Here is a 25062-nt window from a genome sequence, read left to right on the forward strand (position 1 = left end):
TTCCAGTTATGCTTATTAATAAAGCAATAGGTTCCAAAAATTCAAAAATTTTGACCACTGTGAGCATGGGCAGGGATTGACAGTTCTCTAACAAAATATAGTTGTTAGAGATTAAAAATACATTCTTAAGGATGTTTTTAAATGGCTACCTAATGAGAGTCTGAGAAATTGCATTTTTTTAATGTCAGAGGTAAATTTAGTATTTTTGAAATAGTGTGATATTTGTGGCACAGAAACAGAGATTCAAAGTTTAGGAAGTGATTCTAAACTTCATGGGAATTTGGCTTTCTTAATAAAATGGCTTCAATATTGTTAGAGAAGACTAGTTCAACTATTCCAGAAGAAAGTGCCTTTCAAGTGTCTGGTGGAATATTATAGCCCGCTATTAAGAAAGGTTACACTGCTTATTTACACTCTAGTGATTATATCTTTAAAGATAAAGCACTAATCAATTAGTATTAAAGATTTATGAAGGGACAAGTTAATAATTTTCCACTCAATTCCTTCCTACTAATTAAAGATTTTTCACCATTAATCTTTGTCCTTTAGTATTTAATCTGAAGTAATGTTTGTCCTTTAGCTTTAGAATTAATTTTAAATAACATCTTTAATTTTGATATAGAGAACTATTTCACAATTGCCTTTCAGATTAAATTAAGAAATCTCTAAAACTCTTCTATTTAATTTTACATATAAAATATCATTTGCATTAATCTGCTGATTTTAAATTATACATTTGGCTCACAATATCTAATTAATTTGGCAAGAGAATTATGGAAATAATAAAATTACATCCAAATTTCAAGGAACACTTCATTTTTAAATGCCTAATTAAATGTATCTTTGTAATAAAAGAAATCATTCTGAAGAAATGTAATAGTATTTTAATTCCTGAGTAATAGGTATGCTGAATATTAATTTGCCCTATATTTGGCATCTACAGGAGACAAAAGCTTCTCCTCAATGCCAAAAGCAAGCAGTACATTCACACAATCTGAGACAGAAAATAAAATCAAAGTTGTTTGGCAAAGGGAGAACTTAAAAAACTGAGTGCTTCATTTAAAAAAAAACCTAACTGGCAGATGATTATTTTTAGGGTTTGTTTTTTTTTTTTTTTTTTTTTTTTGCATTTCAGTCAAGAGACTAGTGAAGAGCAGTGATATTTAAGTTCAGCATTTTAGTTACTTGTTTCTTCATTTATTTATTTTGTGATTCTGCTTCCTCCTGACGAGTGCTGCTTCTGACTCACCTCAAGAATAGCCCAAAACAGAGAGGGAGGCAAACCATAAGAGACTCTTAAATACAGAGAACAAACTGAGGGCTGATGTAGGGAGTGAGGGGGTGGGGAAAATGGGTGACAGGCATTGAGGAAGGCACTTGGGATGAGCACTGGGTGTTGTATGTAAGCGATGAATCATGGCAATCTACTCCTGAAGCCAAGACTACTCTGTATACACTGTATGTTAGCTAACTTGACAATAAATTATTTAAAAAAAAAAATAGCCCAAAACGTTCTAACTCATGCATTAGCAATGAAGTTGGATAAAGAAGAAAAGTCATTCTGTCATTCTGCTTCTTTTCAAGACTGTTTCCAGCTCTCCTGCCTGCTTTTTCCCATTCTTATTTCAAACACTAAGATCAACTTATACCCTAATTTCTCCAGTGAGTGGCCTATAATTATCCATTTTCTTCTTTCTCTAATTATGTTATACTTTACTCCCCAATTTTCTATTAAAGTCAATTCAAAATCATCTCATTTCCCTTCTTTCTATTTTTCAAGCTCAATGACATTCAAAAACTATGCCAACTATATACCCCATGCCACAAGAATAAGACAAAATTTGACAAGTGTGATTTTTCTAAGCATAAACTAAATCTTTAAGAAATAGAAGTGTAATTCCAATACCAATGGGGTCAAAGTTAGATACTGCTAGATTAAGACTCTATGACATATCTGCATGTTAGTGAACATTATAATAATTCTAAAGGATATGACAATTATTAAAAGAAAAATCAATATATAAATATATTATATAAATGCTCCCATTAACCTGTTAGATATTTGGAAATAACTTATCTAAAAATCATTATTCTTTGCAGTATTTGGTATTCAAGTATAAACAGCTTGTGACTCGTGTTTAAAATTTCATCTTTCTTCAGAACAGCACAGTAACATTCAAAAACCTGAAGCAGAATCAAATCATGTCATTTAGAAAACATCTTCCTCTCTGTGCATTATCAGGGAACTACAGTGCTCATACCTTGCCATGCCAGAGAAGGTCTGAGTACCACTGGTTAATATTAGGCTTCAGGCTCCTACAGTTTTCCAAGTAAATGAAAGGTCAATAATACCTGTTACTCGCAGGCTCCAGGCAGACAGTTTTGCCTACCAATTCAGCATTGCCCATGGTATCACTGCTGTAGTTACAGTGACTATCCCAAAGGTACTTACAGCTCGTTCCCTATTCATTCTAGCATAATCCTCTCACTTGCTGACCATTAGCAGTGTAATTAATGGGCATTTTCTGATCGATGTACCCTTGCAGGTAAGTGTTATAATAAAGGGTGATTACAGTGAAGAATAATACAGTTGAAAATCAGTACCTAGTCGTCACCACTCATTGGCAGGGCCATAACAGAATCAGACAGTGAGACCAGACTGCATAGAAATTATATCAAATAAAGTAATTCTTTCAATTTATTGCACTTTTAATTATGCCATCTTTAATTTAAAGAACTACCTTGCCCCATACAATGTAGTCTCCAAGCTAAAGGGAATTAATGTAAGGCTAACTAATTTTCACTCCCCAGCACATTTGAAATCAATTTTACCTTAAGCAAAATGTTTTATGGGTCTTTAGTTTACCTGGGCATTATGCATCTTCATAATTTTCTAATGAGCTTAAGATATCCATAAGCAGAAGCCATGAATCATATTTTTGGTAGCCCTTAAAAACATTTTTTTTGCAATCTGTTGTAAATTAAAAGAGATGTGAGAAAATGAGAATAAAATATCATTACCACTGACAACCTCACAGCTCAATACACCTGTTTTAAATCTTATTAAAGGGTCAGTTATTTGTCATTTTTAGTAACCTTCATCATAGCCAACACCGTGCCATACAATCTTTCTTTAAAATACCAAGGAACAGAGGTCACACAAAGAGCTGGGGCCATGAAAATCATCCCTGAGAGTGGTGTAAGGAAGTGGAGCTCTTTTCAGAGGTTTCCATTTCAATATTGACACACACTGAGCTTTGGTATTACACAGTAGGGTCGGGTACAAAGGTCCAATGAACAAAACTTGAGAAGACCCTGTGACTCACTGTGATTTCCTGATAACCAGAATCAGAGGGGACATGATGACCATCTCACAGGTAACCCAAAAGGAATACATAGCCAAGATGAGGCTTAATCATTACTTTGTGGATAAAGATAAAATGGAAAAAAATCAGATCTCCAGCAGTCACAAGCTTTATATACAACCAATTTTCTACATACAGATTATACTTACTGTGGATTCTCCTAGGCTGAATTTTAATAACAGACCAACTTCTATTATTGGCCAGTGGCTTCTGAAGCTGATCTCTTTCCCCTGTCCCTGGGTATGTTCATGGGAAGACAGTATTTTAATATAATCTAAACATGCTGGATTAAGGAGATATATGTGCTACCAAAAATAACAACAGCAAACAACTATTCTAGTAATTCAGGCAAAATATAAGTGATTTTTCAAAATTCTGTGTCTAGCCTGTCCAAACCATTCTTTTCCATTTGGCAAGTAATGGAGGTGATCATAAATAGAGGAGAAACTCATGCTTTAAAGTTATAGCACATTTTTCTTGATTTCAGCTTGTGGTAAGATAGTTTGTGGACTGCTGGGAAGAATTAAATGGAGAAATTTAAACGAAGAAATGTCTATGCTCTGGAGGATTTCAAAAAGGTGTTCTTTTGTTTGTACCCAGGTAGGCAGAACTCCCCACAAAATAGCTATTCAAGCCCCACTTAGTCCACTTTTCTTCAGTTTTACCCCCTTGTCAGCACATACTATATAACTGATCTTACCCCTTATTAAAATTCGTAGGTTCTAAATAAGAGGAAGGAGTTTATAACAAAATCAAAGGCACTGAGCGCACAATTTTACTTACAGTCCATTAGATGTAATTATTGCCACTCCCAACAGCTTGCTACTCTGATTTCATTTTGGGAATGTTAAACATAGCTGGGGTTTTATCCTGAATTATTTCAAATAATTGGTAGTAAAACTTCTAATCCTGTAGCTCACCTCCAAAGACATTCTGTCAACAAAGTTCACTACAGATCAGTCTGCACTGATTTTCCTGACACTTTATGTATTAGTCTGCTAAAGCAGCCATAATAAAACACCATAGACTGAGTGGCTTAAAAAAACAGAAATTTATTTTGTTACAGTTATGGAAACTGATCTAGAGATCAGGTGCCAGCATAATCAGTTTCTGGTGAGGTCTCTCTTCCTGGTTTGCAGAAGGCCACCTTCTTGCTGTGTTCTCACATGGCAGAGAGAGACAGAAAAAGCTCTAGTGTCTCTTCTCTTATACAAACACCAGCCCTTTCAGATGAGGACCCTTCCCTAAGTTCTCATTTAACTTTTATCACCTGCTTACAGGCCCTATCTCCAAATATTGGGGATTACATGGGTCTAATCAACATATGGATTTTGGAGGGGTACAACTCAGTCTATGGCCCTTTATATGACAGAAATGCCAAATCTCTTTTATTATTGCCATTTAAGACTCTTAATAGGACACCAAAACAATAGCTGATGCAAGAAAAAAAATAGTTATACTGGATGTTTCGAGAAATATATGCAGTGGACACACTATTCAAGCTGTAACCTTTTCTTCTATTAATATTTGATTCCATTTCTGTCTGGTGGCTGAAAGAAAATTATAGTCACTTCTGGGAGTTTTCCCTCCTCTCCATTTCCAGGGAGTAGCCTGAACATTCTACCAAATTTAGGTAGGCTCAAGGCATTGGGGAGTGTGGGAGGGGACATCTGATTTTTGGGCAGTCTTTATCCACAAAAGCTCCTCTTCCTCGTAGGATCTTAGCCCTGATGCAAACTTCTCCTGGACACAGGCTTGAAGAGGAAATCTTTGGGGGGTGGGAAACAATATGGAGAAAACATAATTTAGTATCTCAAATATTATCTTACCACATGAAGCAGAAGTTGTAAGTTTGATCCTTTTTATCCATCGAATGTCAGATTTAGAAAGGCTTGTAGTGATTTTGTACTGCATTGTCATAATTTTGCAGATGAAGACACTGGGGTCCACACAGGTGACGTAATTCATGCCAGATCCCATAACAACTTAATGGTAGGTCACAGACTGGAAGCCAGGTCTTCTCATGACACTGATGCATAATTCATAACATAATTCAATTCAACCAACACCACATGAGTATCAGAAACCATGCTAGGCCCAGCAAGTGCCCTCGGAGGAGTCAAAAAATATAACATCTATAGTTTTTAATAGCACTGGAGTTCAATGGAAGGAAGTCTCCTGATGTTGTGATTGCTTCTTGCTGACCTGTTTTCAGAAATGTCTACTGAGAAGCAAAATAGAGGACTCTGGTAGACTAAGAATACCTTAAGAGATTTTTTGCTTGAAACATCTTAATTAATAAAATTTACATTTTTCTCCTCTGTTTCAAGTCACCTACAGTAAAAAAACACTGCTGGACGCTGTGATGAAATCTTGTTACACACTCTGTTCTATCAGCTTTGCTAAGATTAGTCAGGACTAAGAATCAGGGACACTTTGAAGTGAAAGGAGAACAACCTCTTATTTCACTTCTATTAAAAAATTCTTGTCAAACACTCCATCTTGAAGAAGAGGGTTTCCCTTCTTTGATTTTTTAATTAAATAAAATAACTCAAATACATAAAGATAGACTTTACATTAAGTGCTTTATAACAAAAATATTAATCCTCCTAGATGATTCACTTTTACAAAAACAGGGTTCTTATGGCTCTAATAGAGTAGGAAATGCTATTATTTTCTCTCTCAGCCTTACCACTAGATAGCAAGCAACTTGCAAGTTATGTGATCCCATTAAAAAGTCAAATTGCTTTGACGAAAGAAAAACTTTTTCATTATCATTTTATCATTATTTTTATGTTATTTTCAAATGTACAGATATAAAATGAACATAAAAATGAATCCCATCATCCTGTTTCAACAATTACCAAATAATAACTAATTTGTTTTCCTCTATACCTTCACCTATCACCCCTTTACACACAAATTATTTTGAAGCAAATTACAGATGTTATTTATCACATACATTTCATTATATATCTCTACAGAAACTCTTTTTAAGTATAACTCAAACAAATACCACTGTCCCATTTAAAACATTAATAATTATTCTACAATTGTATCAAATGTTCTCAATTCTTATAGTTTTATTTTTACAGTTTCTGCTTTTACTGTTCTTCAATTAACAATCCATGTAAGGTCTATGTGTTACAGTTGGTTTACATGTCTCTGAAGCTTCTAATTTATAGGTTCTTCCTCCATCTCTTAACTTTTTAAGTTTATTTATTTATTTTGAGAGAGAGAGCAAGCAGGGTAGGGGTAGAGAGAGGGGAAAGAGAGAGAATCCCAAGCAGGATCCACACTGGCAACACAGAGCTGGGCGCGGGGCTCAAACCCACGAACCGTGAGATCATGACCTGAGCCGAGACCAAGAGTTGGTTGCTTGCAGTTATCTTTAACATTTTCCTCAGTCCCTGTATTTTCTATAAATAAGAAGTTAGATCTAGGGACTTCATCTACAGTCCCTTACAGATTTTCCACATAATACATCAAAACTGATGTATGCTTCCATCAAGAAGCACAAATGTTTGCGTTTTTTCTTTTTGATATTAACAGATACTCATATATCATGAGGGGTTGTAAACTGATGACATTTTAAATTCTATGCTGTCCCTTTTCATACATTAGCTAGATATAGTTCTATATTCTACAAAAAGAAGCTTCCCTCATCCTTAGGTAAAATAAAAGTATATATTTTAGTTCTTGTAGTCCATTTCTTGTGGTTTATTTCTTGTTAGACATTCCCTCTGTGAGTCTGCTTTAACAATGCACTTCCCTCCCAATACCTGATTTGTTTCTTATTGCCTGAGCCCCCTCTACCCAAGGTTGTTCATAGTTAGCACCTATTAAGGCAGTTAAGTTCATGGATGTACTATTTAAGCAGTGCGATAGAGCAAAGTGGTACAGCTTTGGAACCTGGAATTACGAATAACTTTTCAACCTGGAGACTCCAACTTTCTGAAATATAGTTTTTTCATCTGTGACAAGAGAATAATAACAGTACTTTCCTGTGCCAGTTATCATGTTCTTGCTCCAAATCCACGCTTCTTTGTCATGCTCTGTGACACTGGAATTGGACAACACTTCTCCATTGCCAAGCTGACACAACGTAAGGCTTCTCAGTGGAGGGCGCTAGAGGGACACCGCAAGAGAAAGGAGCTTCCATACCGGATTCCAGTCTGGACTTCTCCCACCTAGGTTATAGCTGCCAGTAGTGTTTGGGAGGCCCCAGTGGTGCTCACTCTCCACAAGTTGTACCTGTACCTCAGGAGCTACCTCCTGCAAATCAGCTCTGACCTGTTGAAATCCCAGCAAACTTCTACAGGCATTTCCTAAGGATAACTTCACCTACCTACATCTTTCAGCAGGTCAGCTATATCTTCTGCTTTTGAAAGTAGTTACTTTATGCAATAGAGGTCCTAGAGTGCCCTGGAGTGCAGTGTCCCCTGTTCCCAGGAACCTGGCACTTCAGGAGAGTATCCTATGTGTGTTGCTTATGCCCTGCTGTTGTGTCTGAATCACTTTCACTTTCCCCGCAGTCATATGCACTGACTCTTAGCCTGCTGTGGGCTGTGCCTGCCCTCTGTGGTGTTACTGGGACCCACAGACAGGCCAGTTCCAACAGCACATGCCCACCAGGGAACTTGGGAGTAGGTAAGCAGTATTAGCCAAATTTGCGCTGAGCCGCTGAGCTGCTAGTCCTTTGCCAGATGCCCAGAAGCACTGCAGAGGCTGGGGGGCTATGTACCAGGGTGCCTGGGGGCACAAGGTTGAATGTGGCAAACAGTGATGGCTGGGTGTGGCCAGGCCTATTGTGCAGGGATGGCTGGGGGCACGAGGCTGGGCATGGCCTAGTAGCTGGGCGCTGTATGCAGTGTGGGGCAGCAACTGTGCACTCAGGGGCTGGACAGGGCATGGGCAGGGCACACGCACAGCTTTAACAAAATGTGCCTTGTGCCCAGGGCCTACACTAGCAGGCTTGGAGTGAGCGAGTCCTCAGGAGAAGTGGGAATAGCACACCACTAGCTGGTGAGGCAGTAAGTGTCTGTGCCACCCTACCTGCCACAGATGGCCCTGTGATTATGCTGGAGGGGGCAGGGGATGGAAAATGGCACCTTCATTTTTAGAGAAGTTCCCCAACACACTCAGAAATCAGTATGAACAGATATGTCTTCTGTTTGCCCCCAGTGTTGTGTAAACTTTTGTTTTTATATTGCCTTTCCACACAGGCCCCTGCCTCTTTAAAAGCAGCAACCCAGCTCACCTTCCACCCTCTGGGCTAGCCCTGTGCTGAGTCAGCTGACTCCAGGCTGAGTCCCACTGGTTTTAAACTCATGAAATTCAGCCCTTCTGGTTTTTAAAGCCAGACATTATGGGGATTAGTCTTCCCTGTGGGAGCTTCTTGGTACAAGGGCCTGTTTCTCTGCTCTCTCCATGCACATAACTCCCTCCCTCCTATAGGCAGGCTCCCTCCACCTTTCTGCCCCTTTCAGATGCAGCTTCTTCTCTGTATTTAGTTATGGAGTTTGTTCTAATGGTCTCTGAGGTCTCTGATCACTAGCTCTCAGGCTTATTGACTTGGATGTGGATGATATCTAGTTGTAAACGTAGAATGGGGTGAGCTCAGGGCTCCCCTACCCTGCGATCTTGCCAAGCTCCCCATCTGCCCTCTATTTTTAAATGCCTCTTTTACCCCTCTGAGGAGTTTATCACCTTTTGCCAGTTTAATATTTTTTATATTAAATTACTGGGGTGATTTCTGTCTCCTGTTTGGAACCATGATTGATACACCACTTCAGTTTCTGGGAAACTAAATTGATGTACTTCATGTAATAATGCAAATAATACTAATGCCTGGCACTTAGTAAGTGTTAATTAATCCAGTTATTCATTATGATGATTTCTCTACAAAACTATGGGTGAAAACCGTTATTTGGTTTACGTATAAAGTTATGTTACAGTAAGAAAAATTAGGAAAAAATATGGAGTGCTCTCAATTCTACCACTCTCCCTAGAAATGAACTCAGAAAAATGTCACCTTTGAACAGGAAGACAGCAAAATGTTATAGTGAAAGCAGAATTGTATTTGGAGTCACAAGATCCAGATTTGAAATGAGATAACCATTTCCATGGAACCATTAACAAAACCAATTTGCCTATCACATCCCTGGTTTTTCCGTCTGCAAAGCGGTAATAAACTTACCTGTCTCAGGGTTTTCTATGGCTTAAATAACAAAATATATGAAAAGGAATTATATTTTGCTAATGCTATTTATTACCAAAGATATTTGTTGCTATCTACAGTATTGCCAAAGTCTTTGATAATGCTAGTAAATATTTATTATTATTCTATAACTACCACTCAACAGCCTATTTTGTGCCAGGTCTTTATGAATTATCCATTAACCATTAACTGTACAAAAGGTATCTTTAGTGTCATCTGTGACATCTTTGTCAGTTCCTCCACATCATTCCTCCACATGCTACTAGCATGCACCCCACCCAATCTATACTCAAGGGGCGCCTGGGTGGCTCAGTCAGTTGAGCGCCTGACTTTGGCTCAGGTCACGATCTCACAGTCCGTGAGTTCGAGCCCCACGTCGGGCTCTGTGCTGACAGCTCAGAGCCTGGAGCCTGTTTCAGATTCTGTGTCTCCATCTCTCTCTGAACCTCCCCCGTTCATGCTCTCTCTCTCTGTCTCAAAAATCAATAAAGGTTAAAAAAATTAAAAAAAATCTATACTCAAAACAGTACCCACGTGATGCTTTAAAAATGTAAGTCAGGCCATGTCACTTCTCTACTCATAACACTTCAATGGCCTCCCTTCTAACTTAGAATAAAGCCAAAAATCCCTACGATGAATGGCTTACTGGCCCTTTCACAATATACCTACTTCACATTACTTTTCTGACTTTATCACCTACTCTCCCTCTGTTTCCCATAGTCGACTCATGTTGACCTCCTTCCTGTTCATAGAACATGCCAGGCAGAACCCTGCCTCAGGGCCTTTGCATCTGCTTTTACATCTACCAAGAACATTCTTCCCCCAGATGACCTTATATCTTGCTCACTTGCCTCCTTCAGGTCTCTGTTTAAAAGCTACTTTCTCAATCAGCCCATCCTAACTTCAGTTGTAGTTATTCAGCACCCTCATTGCAATACTTTTTCTCCCTCTTTCTCTATTTTCTCCACATCAATTGTCATGATCTGACAGATATGTCAGATACAATATATTTATAATACACTTATGAATTAAGATTCCTTATTTTGCAAGTAATAAAAGTACAACTCAAATTGGATTAAACAAAAGGGAATCTATTTACCCAGGTAACTAGAAATTCCAGAGGTAGGACAAGCTTTAGAAATATATGATCAAGCTCAGTCTCTCTTTTCTGCCCTTCACTTTCTACTACTGTATACTAGCTTTATCTTCCACAGCAGTAAAAAAGTTGCTGCAGAATCTGAGACTCTTCACCTATATACCTCCCTAAACAAAGCAAGGACAGTATGTATCTTATGCAAATGAGTTGCACGTCACTCTGATAAGACCAACCTTAGCCAATCACAGAGGCCAGTGTAATGTCATGCACTGATCAACGTAGACTCACATCATTGTTCATCCCTGAACCAATCTTCGTGGCGAGGGACACTACTGCCTTATGTCAAATGGAGTCCATGCACAGAGCTGGGGATGATGTCAAGCCTACTCCCAGGGAGCAGAATGCTGGAAAAGCAAGTATAATGTCCATTATAGTGCTTTACTCTATCTGTACATAGTTAGAGAAAACTACATCTCAAAGATCAAGGTGACATAGCCAGTAAGTGGTAGAGCCTATACTTGAAGCAAGATCTACCTGAATCCAAAGCCAACACTGTCAGTTAAATTATATCTCAGCTACCACACATCACCATAAACTCCTCATAATCCCTGATATTTTCTCTCCATTAAAGAGGACTTGTGCCTAAATGAGTTGATCAATGCTCAGGCAATAAGGATAAACATTAAGGGGATTCATAGGGATACAAGAATGAAAAGATAAGATTTCTTCCCTTCTCAAACTTTTTACCACTTTCTTTACTCCTCAGTGAGAGATAATGGGTATTTTGGCACAGTAACACTCTAAGGTTGTGCTATGAAAAAGAGTGCAATTTCATAAGAGCAAAGTTGATTTGTCTCATACATACTCCATTCTGATTAACACCGAAAAACTTAAATCTGCTAGATGAGATTTACCCCTGCCTTCCCAGGATTATCTTAAACTGAGATCTTCTTCCAAGAAGGAGTCAAGATCTAGAGATAAAAAGAGAGAGGTAGAAAACAGTGGAGGCAACCAATGTGAGGTGAGTCTGTTTGGCACATCTGAGTCTGTTTCCGTATGAACTGATGGGCACCTCAATGCATTATCCTCAGAATTCTAGTTGTGTCCTGACCCATTGGCATTAAGTGTCTTCCTTCCAGTACCTGTTTTCCCTTTCAGCATCACAGAGGTATAATGAGCCAATGCTTGCTCCTCAGGCCACCTAGAATTCTTTCTTAAACAGCATCATATACAAGGTATATTTGTTTATTTGGAATTTTTTTCCCTTGGAGGCAAACAGCCAGAACTACAAGCAGTTTTGCAAATGAAAGTATAGTCCTTCCAGTTTCATGTATATAGCCTGACTGTTTTTAGGGCCAACAAATTCAGCAGGTTAAGATATTCAGGGTAAATGGCAATCACAGTCGTTGTCCAAAGGCCAAACTGGTACCTCAGAGCCTATCAGGCTATAGCTAGAGTTTTTAAATTTTTTTAATGATAGTACCCTATTCAGACAAAAGTGCCAGGATTATCTGCTACTTCTATGCTGACTCACCAGCTTTAAAAGAACTTTCTTTTAAAGTTCTCTCTGATAATTCTAGCATTTGGCCAGTTGAGGGACCTAATGTCAGGTGCAATACCCAGAGATTATACACCACACTCCCTTCCCTGGAACCATATTATTTTCACATTTGCAATAAAAGGTGACCATACAGGGCACCTGGGTTGCTCAGTAGGTTGAACAATTGAGCATCAGACTCTTGATTTCAGCTCAGGTCATGACCTCCAGGGTTCCTGAATGTGAGCCCTTGTCAGGCTAACAGTGAGGGGACTGCCTGGAATTCTCTCTCTCTGCCCCTATCCCACACATGTGCTCTGGTGCCCATGTTTTTGCTCACTCTCAAAATAAATAAATAAAATTTAAAAAGGGGGGCAGGAGGCTATTTATTATCTTTGTTTTTAATCAGAGTAATCATTGAAAGGGGAATGCATTTTGTGTTTGATATTTGAAAATATAGTCAAGAGAAATGCACATTTACTTCAGATGAGTTTAGGTCTAGAGAATCGTTCTAGATTCAGAATTCATAAAGGAAGTGAAATTTTAAGAGCTACTTGAAGAAAATGAAGGCAAACGAACATTAAGAAGTAAGTGAACTAAAATTTATGTCAGGTATCATATTATTTACATGTGTTAACTTATTTAATTTAACAACAACAATACTGTGAAGTAAATATATTCCCCCATAAAAGGAATCTTTGGTTTATGAAGGACAAATGTGCTACCTAAATAATAGAGCTAAATTCTAACCTAGTTTTAATTGGACTTAAAAGCCAGTGGGTATTGGTATTTCCCAAAGTATGTTTCAAGAGACCATAGTGCCACAGAAAGCTGAGACCCAATACTTCCAACCTGAACAAATAAGTTCAGAAGACCCTGGGTTAAACAAAGTTAGTTACCTTTTTAATTACAAGATGATTCAGAGACATTCATATACTAATTATGATGTGAATCTTTAAGACAAGATATATTTATAGAGCATTTCCACAACTCATTTGACCACTGAAGCCCTTTGCACAAGCATCTTGGGATACTAATATGTATTCTATGGAACACTCTGAGAAATAGTCTGACTCTCTGCCCGAGCACTCACAAATAGAATCAATATTAACATTAGAAGCTCAAATGAGCATTTATGTTTACAAGTTTTCATTCAGCTTTGCATATGTAGATCAATGAAGATCAAATGCATCAAGAGAAAATATGTTGGCCCATCTTCTTGCTGTCTATCACACAGTATAGTGGATCATTTTAAGCCAAATAGAGAAAATGGTTCACTAGCTAAAATAAATGAAAACATGCACCAGACGGTCCATAAGATAGCAAAGTGAAATAAAGTTCTTGCCAAGTCAACCTTTGCAAAGGAGAAAAAGCAAAGGAAAACATGATGATGGTAAATAGCTCTATCAAAGAGATTTTAGGAAAGAAATTTAATAAATTTTCTATTGTAAATAATGTACAATAAAGCAGGCTATTTGACCTTCTCCAATGATTTTAGTTGAAGAACTGTAATCCTAGGAGACAATGTTCAGGAAAAATTGTCCATCAAAATGTTGGTATTCATTATATTCACCAATGCATGCTTGAGGCTTGAATAGAACATGACTTACACAAAGCAAATCCCATGGCATCCTTTCCTGGAACAAAAGCTAGCTAGTTTTAAAACTCAATTGGCAGAAGGTACAATGATAACCACTTCAATTTTGAGATATGGGGATAGTTTACAATTCAAGTAATTCAAGTTTATAATTCCTATATACATACATATATGTGTGTGTTTGTGTTTATATATAGGTTTATATACATATACATATACAAACATACATAAACATACATACACACATACTGTTCTCTTTCTCTCCCTGCTCCCTTTAACCCTGAAGTTCCTATAAAACCTCAAGCTGACCCTTCCTGACTTTTCAACTGTCCATAAGTTTTGTATCTTGAATGAGGTTATTCTAAATTATTCCTCATAGGCTGTGCATTATAGTTGAGCTTTATGGACTTGCATCTGACTCCAAGTCACAACACAAAATAGTTATGAGACCTCGTTCAAGTTATTTTAAAATTCAGTTTTAAGATTCAGTTTCCTCTACTGTAAAATAGACTTGCTATGAATATGAAATTATATGTTATCGCGAAGTGTACATCAGAGTTTTGGGCATATAAGAAATGGTAGCTATTACTAAGTTCTGACTGTTGTGAACATGAACCCATCTGACACTGACAAAGGAAGTATACAGTACTGTACTGGTTTTATCAAGTGTTTCCACAGAGGTATCTTTAACAACAAAGAACAGCAACTTATGTCTCACCACTTAGGCCCAACACCCAGAAAAATGAAGACACTTCTTTAGAGTGTGCTTTCTTCTTAAAACCATGTAAATTTTGTTTGATATTCAATTCTATATCCTTGTTTATTTTAATATAAAAATGTTTTCAAATTACTTACCCCTAAGGAAAATTAATGGTTGTAGAAGACAGTAGGCAGCAAATAACAAAGTTTGAGAAACACCAAGTTTGAAGAGCCTGTATTAGGTCATACAATCAGTTTGTAGTTAACTCCCTTTCACCGTAAGCCTAGAATATTACTGCTTGGGCTGTGTTGTGCAGTTTATTAACCATAAATATTTACTGAATGCTGCCCTGACTGCTCACAGGGGTTGGGTAAACCTAGCAAGAGCTCTTCTCATTAAGGGTTTTATGAGAAGGGTGGTAGGTTAAAATAGCATCACAAGAAGTAGAATAGAAATCATAGTCAAGAAGAGGAAAAGAACAGTTAAGCAAGAGCCTTGAGTCAAGTAGAAAATAATGATGTCAAAAGAGAAGATAAGTACACCTCAAGAAATGGATCAAGGCAAGCAAATCAGGAAGGAGGCTATGAATGACATGTTCTTATATTGACTGTGTAGTGTGGGAACAAGTAAACTAGGGCAATGTTTATCACGAACATAGATTATGCCAGGTGCTTTTATCTATGAAAGCCAAAAAGTCAAGGTCTTTATCTCCTAAAATCTAACAATTTTAAAGGTGACAATAAAGGCAAATATAATATTTTTATCTTTACTCTGCTTTTAGAATGTAATATTGAAATAGCTAAAACCGGGGAGTTGCGGCAAGATGGCGGCTTAGGAGGACGCTAGGCTCACCGCACGTCCTGCTGATCACTTAGATTCCATCTACACCTGCCTAAATAACCCAGAAAACCGCCAGAGGATTAGCAGAACAGAGTCGCCGGAGCCAAACGCAGACGAGAGGCCCACGGAAGAGGGTAGGAAGGGCGGCGAGGCGGTGCGCGCTCCACGGACTGGCGGGAGGGAGCCGGGGCGGAGGGGCGGCTCGCCGGCCAAGCAGAGCCCCCGAGTCGGGCTTGCAAAAGCGGAGGGGCCGGGCGGACTGTGTTCCGACAGCAAGCGCGACTTAGCGTCTGGGAAGTCAGAAATTAACAGCTCTGCTCGGAAAGCGGGAAGGCTGGAGGACAAAGGGAGGGAGAGCTGCTGAGCCCCCTGACAACAGAGCTCAGTTTGGTGGGGAACAAAGGCGCTCGCCAGCGCCATTTCCCCCGCCCATCCCCCAGCCGAAATCCCAAAGGGAACCGGTTCCTGCCAGGGAACTTGCTCGCTCCGCGCAAACACCCAACTCTGCGCTTCTGCGGAGCCAAACCTCCGGCAGCGGATCTGACTCCCTCCCGCTGCCACAGGGTCCCTCCTGAAGGGGATCACCTAAGGAGAAGCGATCTAAGCCTGCCCCTCCTGCCCCCGAGCACCTTGCCTACCCACCCCAGCTAATACGCCAGATCCCCAGCATCACAAGCCTGGCAGGGTGCAAGTAGCCCAGACGAGCCACACCACCCCACAGTGAATCCCGCCCCTAGGAGAGGGGAAGAGAAGGCACACACCAGTCGGACTGTGGCCCCAGCGGTGGGCTGGGGGCAGACATCAGGTCTGACTGCGGCCCCGCCCACCAACTCCAGGTATACACCACAGCACAGGGGAAGTGCCCTGCAGGTCCTCACCATGCCAGGGACTATCCAAAATGACCAAGCGGAAGAACTCCCCTCAGAAGAATCTCCAGGAAATAACAACAGCTAATGAGCTGATCAAAAAGGATTTAAATAATATAACAGAAAGTGAATTTAGAATAATAGTCATAAAATTGATCGCTGGGCTTGAAAACAGTATACAGGACAGCAGAGAATCTCTTGCTACAGAGATCAAGGGACTAAGGAACAGTCACGAGGAGCTGAAAAACGCTTTAAACGAAATGCATAACAAAATGGAAACCACCACAGCTCGGCTTGAAGAGGCAGAGGAGAGAATAGGTGAACTAGAAGATAAAGTTATGGAAAAAGAGGAAGCTGAGAAAAAGAGAGATAAAAAAATCCAGGAGTATGAGGGGAAAATTAGAGAATTAAGTGATACACTAAAAAGAAATAATATACGCATAATTGGTATCCCAGAGGAGGAAGAGAGAGGGAAAGGTGCTGAAGGGGTACTTGAAGAAATCATAGCTGAGAACTTCCCTGAACTGGGGAAGGAAAAAGGCATTGAAATCCAAGAGGCACAGAGAACTCCCTTCAGACGTAACTTGAATCGATCTTCTGCACGACATATCATAGTGAAACTGGCAAAATACAAGGATAAAGAGAAAATTCTGAAAGCAGCAAGGGGTAAACGTGCCCTCACATATAAAGGGAGACCTATAAGACTCGTGACTGATCTCTCTTTTGAAACTTGGCAGGCCAGAAAGAATTGGCAAGAGATTTTCAGGGTGCTAGACAGAAAAAATATGCAGCCAAGAATCCTTTATCCAGCAAGTCTGTCATTTAGAATAGAAGGAGAGATAAAGGTCTTCCCAAACAAACAAAAACTGAAGGAATTTGTCACCACTAAACCAGCCCTACAAGAGATCCTAAGGGGGACCCTGTGAGACAAAGTTCCAGAGACATCACTATAAGCATAAAACATACATACATCACAATGACGCTAAACCCGTATCTTTCTATAATAACACTGAATGTAAATGGATTAAATGCGCCAACCAAAAGACATAGGGTATCAGAATGGATAAAAAAACAAGACCCATCTATTTGCTGTCTACAAGAGACTCATTTTAGACCTGAGGACACCTTTAGATTGAGAGTGAGGGGATGGAGAACTATTTATCATGCGACTGGAAGCCAAAAGAAAGCTGGAGTAGCCATACTTATATCAGACAAACTAGACTTTAAATTAAAGGCTGTAACAAGAGATGAAGAAGGACATTATATAATAGTTACAGGGTCTATCCATCAGGAAGAGCTAACAATTATCAATGTCTATGCACCGAATACCGGAGCCCCCAAATATATAAAACAATTACTCATAAACATAAGCAACCTTATTGATAAGAATGTGGTAATTGCAGGGGACTTTAATACACCACTTACAGAAATGGATAGATCAACTAGACACACGGTCAATAAAGAAACAAGGGCCCTGAATGAGACATTGGATCAGATGGACTTGACAGATATATTTAGAACTCTGCATCCCAAAGCAACAGAATATACTTTCTTCTCGAGTGCACATGGAACATTCTCCAAGATAGATCATATACTGGGTCACAAAACAGCCCTTCATAAGTTTACAAGAATTGAAATTATACCATGCTTACTTTCAGACCACAATGCCATGAAGCTTGAAATCAACCACAGGAAAAAGTCTGGAAAACCTCCAAAAGCATGGAGGTTAAAGAACACCCTACTAACGAATGAGTGGGTCAACCAGGCAATTAGAGAAGAAATTAAAAAATATATGGAAACAAACGAAAATGAAAATACAACAATCCAAACGCTTTGGGACGCAGCAAAGGCAGTCCTGAGAGGAAAATACATTGCAATCCAGGCCTATCTCAAGAAACAAGAAAAATCCCAAATACAAAATCTAACAGCACACCTAAAGGAACTAGAAGCAGAACAGCAAAGGCAGCCTAAACCCAGCAGAAGAAGAGAAATAATAAAGATCAGAGCAGAACTAAACAATATAGAATCTAAAAAAACTGTAGAGCAGATCAACGAAACCAAGAGTTGGTTTTTTGAAAAAATAAACAAAATTGACAAACCTCTAGCCAGGCTTCTCAAAAAGAAAAGGGAGATGATCCAAATAGATAAAATCATGAATGAAAATGGAATTATTACAACCAATCCCTCAGAGATACAAACAATTATCAGGGAATACTATGAAAACTTATATGCCAACAAATTGGACAACCTGGAAGAAATGGACGAATTCCTGAACACCCACACGCTTCCAAAACTCAATCAGGAGGAAATAGAAAGCTTGAACAGACCCATAACCAGTGAAGAAATTGAATCGGTTATCAAAAATCTCCCAACAAATAAGAGTCCAGGACCAGATGGCTTCCCAGGGGAGTTCTACCAGACGTTTAAAGCAGAGATAATACCTATCCTTCTCAAGCTATTCCAAGAAATAGAAAGGGAAGGAAAACTTCCAGACTCATTCTATGAAGCCAGTATTACTTTGATTCCTAAACCAGACAGAGACCCAGTAAAAAAAGAGAACTACAGGCCAATATCCCTGATGAATATGGATGCAAAAATTCTCAATAAGATACTAGCAAATCGAATTCAACAGCATATAAAAAGAATTATTCACCATGATCAAGTGGGATTCATTCCTGGGATGCAGGGCTGGTTCAACATTCGCAAATCAATCAACGTCATACATCACATTAACAAAAAAAAAGAGAAGAACCATATGATCCTGTCAATCGATGCAGAAAAGGCCTTCGACAAAATCCAGCACCCTTTCTTAATAAAAACCCTTGAGAAAGTCGGGATAGAAGGAACATACTTAAAGATCATAAAAGCCATTTATGAAAAGCCCACAGCTAACATCATCCTCAACGGGGAAAAACTGAGAGCTTTTTCCCTGAGATCAGGAACACGACAAGGATGCCCACTCTCACCGCTGCTGTTTAACATAGTGCTGGAAGTTCTAGCATCAGCAATCAGACAACAAAAGGAAATCAAAGGCATCAAAATTGGCAAAGATGAAGTCAAGCTTTCGCTTTTTGCAGATGACATGATATTATACATGGAAAATCCGATAGACTCCACCAAAAGTCTGCTAGAACTGATACAGGAATTCAGCAAAGTTGCAGGCTACAAAATCAATGTACAGAAATCAGTTGCATTCTTATACACTAACAATGAAGCAACAGAAAGACAAATAAAGAAACTGATCCCATTCACAATTGCACCAAGAAGCATAAAATACCTAGGAATAAATCTAACCAAAGATGTAAAGGATCTGTATGCTGAAAACTATAGAAAGCTTCTGAAGGAAATTGAAGAAGATTTAAAGAAATGGAAAGACATTCCCTGCTCATGGATTGGAAAAATAAATATTGTCAAAATGTCAATACTACCCAAAGCTATCTACACATTCAATGCAATCCCAATCAAAATTGCACCAGCATTCTTCTCGAAACTAGAACAAGCAATCCTAAAATTCATATGGAACCACAAAAGGCCCCGAATAGCCAAAGGAATTTTGAAGAAGAAGACCAAAGCAGGAGGCATCACAATCCCAGACTTTAGCCTCTACTACAAAGCTGTCATCATCAAGACAGCATGGTATTGGCACCAAAACAGACACATAGACCAATGGAATAGAATAGAAACCCCAGAACTAGACCCACAAACGTATGGCCAACTCATCTTTGACAAAGCAGGAAAGAACATCCAATGGAAAAAAGACAGCCTCTTTAACAAATGGTGCTGGGAGAACTGGACAGCAACATGCAGAAGGTTGAAACTAGACCACTTTCTCACACCATTCACAAAAATAAACTCAAAATGGATAAAGGACCTAAATGTGAGACAGGAAACCATCAAAACCTTAGAGGAGAAAGCAGGAAAAGACCTCTCTGACCTCAGCCGTAGCAATCTCTTACTCGACACATCCCCAAAGGCAAGGGAATTAAAAGCAAAAGTGAATTACTGGGACCTTATGAAGATAAAAAGCTTCTGCACAGCAAAGGAAACAACCAACAAAACTAAAAGGCAACCAACGGAATGGGAAAAGATATTTGCAAATGACATATCGGACAAAGGGCTAGTATCCAAAATCTATAAAGAGCTCACCAAACTCCACACCCGAAAAACAAATAACCCAGTGAAGAAATGGGCAGAAAACATGAATAGACACTTCTCTAAAGAAGACATCCGGATGGCCAACAGACACATGAAAAGATGTTCAGCGTCGCTCCTTATCAGGGAAATACAAATCAAAACCACACTCAGGTATCACCTCACGCCAGTCAGAGTGGCCAAAATGAACAAATCCGGAGACTATAGATGCTGGAGAGGATGTGGAGAAACGGGAACCCTCTTGCACTGTTGGTGGGAATGCAAATTGGTGCAGCCGCTCTGGAAAGCAGTGTGGAGGTTCCTCAGAAAATTAAAAATAGACCTACCCTATGACCCAGCAATAGCACTGCTAGGAATTTATCCAAGGGATACAGGAGCACTGATGCATAGGGCCACTTGTACCCCAATGTTCATAGCAGCACTCTCAACAATAGCCAAATTATGGAAAGAGCCTAAATGTCCATCAACTGATGAATGGATAAAGAAATTGTGGTTTATATACACAATGGAATATTACATGGCAATGAGAAAAAATGAAATATGGCCTTTTGTAGCAACGTGGATGGAACTGGAGAGTGTGATGCTAAGTGAAATAAGCCATACAGAGAAAGACAGATACCATATGGTCTCACTCTTATGTGGATCCTGAGAAACTTAACAGGAACCCATGGGGGAGGGGAAGGAAAAAAAAAAAAAAAGAGGTTAGAAAGGGAGAGAGCCAAAGCATAAGAGACTGTTAAAAACTGAGAACAAACTGAGGGTTGATGGGGGGTGGGAGGGAGGAGAGGGTGGGTGATGGGTATTGAGGAGGGCACCTTTTGGGATGAGCACTGGGTGTTGTATGGAAACCAATTTGTCAATAAATTTCAGAAAAAAAAAAAAAAAAAAAAAAAAAAAAAGAAATAGCTAAAACCTACTGAACTGAACCAGTACCAGGAATCAGGCTCTTTTCTAAACACTTCACAAGCATTAACTCATTTAATCCTTAAAAAGGTAGATATAATCAACTATCTCATTTTGCTGATACAGAAATAAGATTAAAGAGGTTGAATAACTTGCCCAAGATTATATATCTAGTAAGTAGAAGAGCCAAGATTCAAGCTCAGGTAATCTAGTTCAGTGTCCTTATACCATCATTTTGGTCCACCAAACCATCATGCAATTAGAAAGTAGAATAAGGACTAGGGGGAAAAAATGAGGTCACAGGGATTGGTAGCTGAAATATCCTAGACAAGAGTGGTATAATTGTCACAGACTTTCAGTGCAAGGGAAGTAAAACCAACTAAAAATAGTATAAACGCAAAAAGGATAAATTAATCCATGAAACGAATAAATTAAAAGATTGCTTGATTCAGAAAGAATTGGATCAAGTAATGTAAATTATGTTATTAGCACTCTCTCCCTCACCCGCTCCATCTCTCAAGTTTAATTTTTCTGTGTATTATTCTAATTCTATCATTACAAAATTACCCATGGATTTCCTCAATGCATCCAAGAAGTTTACTCATCGAAAAGTCCATCAAAGTCTATAATGCCCCATCTCAAAAATCCATAGAAAAGAGACTGTCTCTCTCCAATATCCATATGAACATCCCAAGGAAGGATTATGATTAATTCTACTTGGATACCCCAAATAAATTATTCTGACCAGAAAAATGGAGAATTAAGCTAGGCAGCCCTAAGTGATGCTTATATCCAGAGGTGGAGTTTGTTTATAAAAGGGGAGGAGACCAGAGGGATAAGAGAAAAAATGATCTGTTAGCTAGAAACAACAGCTAGTAATAGAGTCCATTACAAATGGCATATGGAATTTGCTTGTCTTGAGTCACGGGACAATATGGCAGACCTCGCAGTTTGGCTGAGCTGAGACAGGCAATTGACTTTCAAACTGGCCCTAATAACAATCACAGTGATTTCAAGAGTTAGCAATTGTGCACCACTTTACAGTTGAAAAGCATTTTCCACACATTACTTCCTTTGAAAAAAAAATGATTCACTTTCCTTTCACTTTTGCCAGAAGATGGGTTCTCACTTGCTGTCGCCTCTTCAGAGATTTACTCTAAGAAATATTGATTAAAATGTCTAATGTTTCACTTCTCCAAAACCAGCTTTATAGGATATGGATGATATAAACATTCCAGAAGCTACACTGTTTAGCTTTGATCTCAGCAACTGCCCTTTAACATGATATTCTGAACATCTCACATCTGAAGCTACTCTCGCTGTGCCATTGGTCAACCTTTAAGAATCCATGGGCAATGCCCTACTGATAAAGCTAACGTAAAATGTTTTAATGTTTGAAATAGGACCTATTAGTCTCGGCATATAAACTCATGCATGCTATAAATGTAAGATTGAGACTATAAAAAGAGTGCTGATGTCAAAACTATTTCAAATTTATAATGTTTACACAAAGTATCTCAACATAGAAAATTAAAATAAACTACAGGCATAGATACCAGCAAAACGTTCATGATGATTTGAGTAGTTAACACAGATTAACAACATGGGTAAAATTACATATTTAGCCTGGTGCAGACATTGGGGACAGTGATGGGTGCTGCTTCCCTTGTGTCCACCTTGGCCACCTAGCTGCGCCAGCCCATGCAGAGCTACCACCTCTGCCATCACCCCTTCAACCTCTCTGTAGTTTGAAATGAAGCAGTTGTCCTTTCTGGAAGGAAACTTGTCCAGATCAAGCAGGAAGTGTGGCAGAAGTTGGAAGAACGGATGGCACAGGGCAACAAGCAGACACACCTGAGTGTGGTTCTGGTTGGTGAGAATCCTGCAAGCCCCTCCTACATCCATAACAAAACAAGGGCAGCTGCAAGAGTAGGAATCAACAGTGAGACAATTGTGAAACCAGCTTCAATTTCAGAGGAAGAACTGCTGAATTTAATCAACAAACTAAATAATGATGGTAGTGTAGATGGCCTCCTTGTTCAGCTGCTTCTTCCAGAGCACAATTGCAGAAGAAAGATCTGCAATGCTGTCTCTCCAGATAAGGATGTTGGTGGCTTTCCTGTAATTAATGTAGGGCAAATGTGTTTGGACCAGTATTCCATATTACCAGCTACCCCACGGGGTGTCTGGGAAATAATTAAGCAAACTGGCATTCCAACCCTAGGAAAGAATGTGGTTTTGGCTGGGAGGTCAGGAGGTCAAAAAATGTTGGAATGCCCATGTCAATGCTACTACACACAGATGAGGGCATGAACACCCTGGAGGTGACGCCACTGTTACAATATCTCCTGGATACTCTACCAAAGAGCAACTGAAGAAACATACATTTCTTGCAGACATAGTGGTCTCTGCTGCAGCATTTCAAACCTGAGCACAGCAGACATGATCAAGGAGGGAGCAGCAGTCATCACTGTGGGAATAGAGTTCAAGATCCCTCACTGCTAAATTCAAGTTGGTTGGAGATGTGGATTTTGAAGGAGTCAGAAAGAAAGCCAGTCTCTGCAGGTGTTGGTTCCATGACAATGGTGATGCTAATGAAGAATACCATTACTGCCACAAAAAAAACGTTGTGAGGTTTGAAGAGCAGGAAGTGTTGAAGGCTAAGGGGTGCAGAGTAGCAACTTAATTAACTATTGTGTCTTCTGTCATGAACAATACTCCAAGCCAGTTCAAGAGGCAAAGCAGGCCAGTAGAAATCTGCAATATTTTTTATTTATTTTATTGAAATGGCTTAAAATGATGCTTTGAATTCATTAAAAGCTTAAATGGGTGGTGTCTGTGCACATAGCTCTGCAGCACCTCACCATGGACTATGCCAGTATCATGCTGGGTCATAGGATCCAGCCAAGAAAAGCCATTAACCTAGTGATTAACATGGAGGGCATTGTCACATTGAGAATGGATGCTTAACTTTGTCAAGCCACTTCAGTTAAAATTTGCCTTTTCTAGGATTACATTTCCTAAGTACTATTCCAGTAAGAGTTGATACTCGCTTCAGGTTCCAAACCTTTTGAGTTTAATTGGTCAAACCAAAGGAAAAGTGTTGCTAGAGAAAATGAGGGAAAAGGTAAAAAGGAATAAATGGTAATTGAGTAGAAAAAAATTACTCTAATTTAAATACATATTATATGTAAAAACGACATGTTAATGGTGCCCTGACCTGTCATTTCATGGCTTAGTCATTGGGAAAATGTTTCAGATTGTTCCATGTGCTGTTAGTCCTCATTTTATGTGTGTTACATTCATGAGATTTTCCCATTATTTTCTAGGATTGAAAGGCTTATTTTATTTTATAGATTATTTGTTTGTACTATCATACTTGGCTTTTCTTATATCCTTGAACTTCATCGTTATATTTTTGTACTGTTAGGGGTGTCTGTATGGTTTCCTTGGTATATCTTGAAACCTGTTTTTTAAAAAACAACACTCAGATCTGATAATCATTAGGGCAGCTTGTATAAGTTCACAACTTGCTTTTCCACCAAAGACCTTGTCAGTAGCTGCCTGATTTTCTCTGATGTACCTTTTGGCTTTCCCACACAGGTTTTTGAGAACTTGAGTTAATATTGAATTTTATCAGACTTTCTGATTAAAAGGCTTTTTGGGGGGTTTATTTCACTGTGTTTTTTTTTAATAAAACACTTCTTATTGGTGTGGGGAAAAAAAAGATACAGTTGGTTAGTTTAGAAACAAACATTTTCTGAGTGTCTGCCATGGACCAGGCAC

The 25062-nt window shown here is 39.0% G+C and overlaps 1 pseudogene; it reads left to right on the plus strand.

Annotated features, from left to right (window-relative positions):
* The first annotated feature begins 2532 nt into the window (after positions 1-2532).
* LOC125164888 (bifunctional methylenetetrahydrofolate dehydrogenase/cyclohydrolase, mitochondrial-like) overlaps positions 2533-25062 on the plus strand; it is a 44867-nt pseudogene continuing 22337 nt past the window's right edge.

The sequence above is a fragment of the Prionailurus viverrinus genome, chromosome B1 (assembly GCF_022837055.1).
Source record: "Prionailurus viverrinus isolate Anna chromosome B1, UM_Priviv_1.0, whole genome shotgun sequence".
Lineage (NCBI taxonomy): Eukaryota > Metazoa > Chordata > Mammalia > Carnivora > Felidae > Prionailurus > Prionailurus viverrinus.